This window comes from Bison bison, unplaced genomic scaffold (assembly GCF_000754665.1).
Source record: "Bison bison bison isolate TAMUID 2011002044 unplaced genomic scaffold, Bison_UMD1.0 scf7180017864299, whole genome shotgun sequence".
Taxonomy (NCBI): Eukaryota; Metazoa; Chordata; class Mammalia; order Artiodactyla; family Bovidae; genus Bison; species Bison bison.
This window is the reverse complement of record NW_011494871.1, coordinates 528,239-533,216: the sequence shown is the minus strand read 5'-3', so window position 1 is coordinate 533,216 and position 4,978 is coordinate 528,239. Positions and strand designations below refer to the sequence as shown.

General features: G+C 52.8%; 1 protein-coding gene across 1 annotated transcript in view; it reads left to right on the top strand.

The window, feature by feature from the left end:
• Positions 1–817: 817 nt before the first annotated feature.
• The window catches only part of GJB6 (gap junction protein, beta 6, 30kDa), a 7,783-nt gene continuing 3,622 nt past the window's right edge, over positions 818–4,978 (top strand). Inside the window, exon 1 of the mRNA XM_010851176.1 lies at positions 818–975. The gene's annotated coding sequence lies outside the window, so the exon portion shown is untranslated. The remainder of the gene's footprint in view (positions 976–4,978) is intronic.

The window sequence follows — 4,978 nt, the reverse complement described above, 5'->3', positions numbered from 1 at the left end:
CCGCACCTCCATGCGCCCTCGTGAGCTCCGCACCCCCGTGCATCCCCGTGAGCCCCGCGCCCCCCACCCCCGTGTGCCCCGGGGCGGGCGCTCTCTGATCCCCGCGCGCTGGCCTCTCGCCTCCCGCCAGAGAAGCGTCAGGACAGAGGCGGGGTGGGGCGCGGTTAAAAGGCGAGGCAGGTGGGAGCCGGGCCATCCCCAAGAGGAGCAGGCGGAGGGCCCTGCAGACGCCCCATACCGCCAAGCCCGCGGCGCCCGGCCCTTCCTGCCAGTCCGGCTGCGACCGAGGCGGGGGCGCCGCCCTGGGACCCCGCGCCCAGAGCGCGCGCAGCAGGCGAGCGGCGGGAGTATTTTAAAATACTCCATCTCGGCCGCAGAAATTGCATCCAGAAGCCGGAGCAGGTAGGTCGGCGCCCGCGGTCCCCTGGCCCTCAGCAACCCCCCTCCGCGCCCCTGTCGGCGACCCTGTTCCGGCGTACAGTCGGCCAGATCCTCCTGCGCCCCGCATCCTCCCGCCCGCCGCCGGCTTGCTCGCAGGAACGAGGATGGACTGGTTTGACTTTTCCCCGGGTCCCCCCGGACTTGCACAGCAGGTTTTATAGAAGCCTCACGCCGAGTGTGTTCAAGGGCCCCTTTCCCCCACTTCCTCTGCTGCGGTTTGGTGTGTCTTGGCTTTCACGGGTCACTGGCAAGGTCGGGCTCGCGTTTGGGGGCGCGGGACTAACCAACAAGCCCAGAGAGAACTGGCGGGAGTGGCCCGTGATGTCAGCCGGAGCGCCTGTGGGCCACACGTGACAAGAAAACAGTCACTGGACAACAGTAATTAAGTGTCACTGGTGACACATCTCAGTTAAAAGGCAGAGGCACCAAAGACCTCTTCCCTCTGGTGGGGGAGACGGGCCGGGTATCACCTGGCACAGGTGTGTGGTTGTGACCGGTTTGGCCGCCCTTCCTGGAGAGTGGACAGAGTGTGAGGTGAGTGCGGACGGAGTGTAAGATGAGTGTGAGCTGGACACATCTGTGGACCCCGAGGGGCTGGGGGCCTGCAACCACACAGGCAGGGGCCAGCGACCCTGGCATTGCCTCCCCAGGTGGCATTTCACTGTGAGTTGAGTGCCTGGTTGAATTCATCCAGGCGCCCTTGCTCTCTTTCTCAGGCAGACTTGATGCCACAGAAGCCTTTTCTTGCCCCAGCTCTGGCCAGTGTTCTAGAAGAGACTCCTGCCCCAGCCAGGCTCCTTAGAATTGCAGGACTCACAGAGCCTTGTGTGCTGCTCGTCCCGAGACTCTGGGGTGACATGGGAACCCTGCCAGGCAGGGGAGATGGGTTATGAAGAGAGGAGCCTGCGACATAACTGGGGGGGTCCCACTTGCCGTCACCCCGTTGACCCAACCCGGAAGATGCCAGTCGGTTCAGCTGCTCCACTGTATGAAAACAAAGTCTGATACCGGAAACGGGCACTTCATTCTCCTTTTCTAACTTTTCTGAATTATGAGAGCTTTAAGAAGGAAAAGAACCAGCAGAGGTTCTGACTGAACAATTTCAATAGGGTGTGAGGAGACTCACCACACTCCCCAGCTAGTTTTGAATGTCCCAGGAGCTGTGAGTGGTTTGTATACTTTTGTTAAAATGTTAGAATGAAATTGTGGGGAAATAATTTCCAGCCCAGGGTTCCAAGTCTGCAAAGGTGACTCCATTGTCATGTTAAGATTTCTGTTTGACACACTTGATCCGTGAGAATGAAACTGGGTCCCTGAGGGCTTTTTCTGTTTTTATTCCCAGGATCATTTAACTCCAGCTGGACCTAAATGTTTGGAAGGCACACAGGTTTGCTTGAATGAACAGAAACGGCTAAATGGGAAAAAAAAAATTTTTTTTAACTCTTTGAATTCTTAAATGGATTAAGAAGTACATATAATTCTACGAAGTATCCACTTTTATATTTAGACTCCATAGACTGGATTTCTTTTTTCATTTTTACTGAGTTAATTTTGAAGAAGTATATGAGTCCTAAATCCATTTTATTTTTACTGGTCATTACTTTGAATGGACAGTTGATGAATGTTTGAGTACTAAAATTTAAAAATCAGCTATCACATTGTCCCTTGGATGACTTGAGATTTCTAGAGACAAAAGGAAAAGACTCTTTTTGATTAAGGAGAGAGTTTAAGGTTGTTTTTTTTTTCAGGCTGCTGACCTGGGGCTGAGGGAGTATATTTGATTCCTCAAATTCCATCTTCTTTTTCTTAAAGAAGGGAATGGGCTTGAGGTTCAGCATTGGGCATTCTTATCATTATTGTTTTTTTGTTATTATTATTTTGATAAGCAAAAGAATCCACACTAAAAATTTTATTTTTATTTTATTGTGTATTTGAAGTACGCAGCATCAGGAAACTGGCAGGGGCTAGACAACCCCCATAACAGTTCTGGGGATGAAGGAAAACTGGCACACCAGGGTCGTGCAGTGGACACCCAGGGAGGAGCCGAAGGGCTGTGCACAGCTACTCTTTCTCCCTCCTTGGGTCACATCCTCATTGCCCTCCAAAGGTGCACTGGGTTCCTGTTCCTGGGGGATGCTGAGTGCCGCTGGAGGCGGGGTGATGGGTGATTGGTAATTGATGGTGCAGGAAAACAATGGCCTGGAAGAGGGACCCTCACCTGGAGTCCTCTCTGGCCGAAGAGCCGTGAGTCCTTGACCGGAGCCCAGGGTGCTGGTTTTGCATTGGCCTGATTGCCTCTTATCAGCACAGGCTTTTCCATCATCCAGAGCTGATGCAGACGCAGTGAGGAGTGTCCTGTCCTCAGGTCCATCAGAGACTCGGGGAGGAGTCATTGGAGGGAGTCCTGCCCTGGGAAATCTTCGCCTGGAGGCGGGTGCTGAAGGATGCGGTCGTTCCTGGGCCTTTAGTTTAGCTTCTGTCACCAGTGACACTGAAACAGCTTTGTCAGCCAAACTAGTTGTGAATAAATAAGTTTTAAAACAAAAAACTATTGCTGAGGCGGAATGTTAATGGACCTAAACTATTTGAATTGTAAGAGGGAAGCACAGTCTCTCTTCCTAGCACTGTCTCTTCATAAGTCAGGTCCCTGGTTCCCTATTTTCAGAGCAAAGCACTTGGGCTGCAGCCATGTGTCCAGTAAATACAGACACCACACAGCCCAGTGGTCTTTGCCTCCAGGAGGTTGAGCGTCACCATCTTCCTACAGCTGGAGACTGGGGCCAAGCAAACCTACTCTTTCCTTAAAGGAGAGTCAGGAAGGCGCCAGTTGAAAGAAACCAATCTGGGCCACAAGGAAAGAGTTAATATTATACTTTTTATTGAAAAAGCTCCTCCCATTGGCTGCAGCCTGCTTGAAGCCTGAAAGGAAAGAGGCACTTTGTTTAATACTAATTGTGGTGGTTCCGAAGGAGGCAGTTATTATGGAAAGTAATTTTGCCTGCAGGTCTCCTGCAACCAAAATGTTTCCAACAGGCTCAGCCCTGGCTCTCCTTCAGGGGATGGGGGACTGCCCTCGGTCCTGGCGTGGAAGAGGCCTGGGGGCAGCAGCTACTGCCCAGCTGCTGGGTCCACACCCCCAGCTAGTCCCCTAGTGCTCCTAGTACAGAAGCCTCCAGGATGACAGACACCAGGAAGGGTGCGGACAGCCTAGGAAGATACTCTTTCTTTATTTAAAGGCAAATTGCTGATTTTAGTCAAAGTCCCCAGAGAAGTTGAAAGAAATAAAGCTGCCGCCAGGATAATTGTCCCTGTTTTTTAAGGAGATGCTCCAGGGGCAGGAGTGAAGGAATCTGCTCTAGAAAGTGGGGTCCTTACTTGGGGGGTGACCTCCTGACCTCTCCCTTGACGTCAGCCTCTCTGAATCCCTCCTAACCAGTGTGGCCTCTGGCTCTTGGGTTGGGGGGTGGGTGGGGGCTGTGCCTTTCTCAGGCAGCTGTGAAGAGAGAACTCAGGGAGGAAAGAGCCTTCTTACCGGTGGGAGAGTTTAAATTCTCTACACTTCGAAGAGTTTGAGAAACTGTGACCTTTATTTGATCAATCAAAAGCTTGCTGGTTGGGCATTGAGTCCACCCCACTTTTGTGGGAGAGGTCTTCTGGTTAACCGGAGAACATCTCCACCTTGTAAACAGACAGAAGGGACTTCCGGGTGAGCGGCCACTGTGAAGTATGTCCAGACATCAGACGACCACGTTTCTTCCTCCCACTAGGCGTATCCCAGTGCTTCCAGAGGGCGAGGATGATGGCTGGGAGGATTTATTCTGACAACTTTCACCAGGAGCTGAGTCAATCCTACAGTCCACATCGTCTCCAACAAGGCTTTTAGATCAAAGACTCATTACCGTGGACTTGGAAATTCATCAGCCCATGGGGTCAGTGGTCTGAGCCTGGGACCAGTGTTCCCCACCAAGGTCCCCATGTCCCCACCCTCTGGGCACTCATACCGACTCCAATCAAAACTTTAAGGACCAGAAACCGCAACTTTAAAGAGTGTGCTTTTAAAGAGGTGTGCTTGTTTTTCCTCAGCTCTTTTTTTCAAAAAAGCAAAAACCTGGCTTTCTGACTGCAGATCTGCCTTTGGGTCCTGTCCTGGATCCACATAGGAGTCAAGCCTCTGGCTGCGAGCACCCGCGGGGCTCCTTCCAGCTCTGCCCCACCTCCAGGTCGATGCCCCTCTGCGTACAGGTCTTTCCGGGAACATGAGTGAAGAGCTGCCTGGGGAAACTGGGCTCCACTGTCCTCACCAGCCTGAGCTCTCGAACCTTCCCGACACCTTGTCATGCGGGTGTCCCTCATGAGGGACACGAGAACACTGGCTGCAGCAGTTGGCGCACCCTGGACACACAGCCAGCTTCTCACAGTGTGAGAGCCCCCTTGACCGGGACCCTGCTGGGCCTGGGGATTCAAGGGTGATGGCTGATGTCTGCATCCAGCAGATGCTCAATGAGTGCTGACCAGAGCTTAGGGTCTGTCGTTTGGT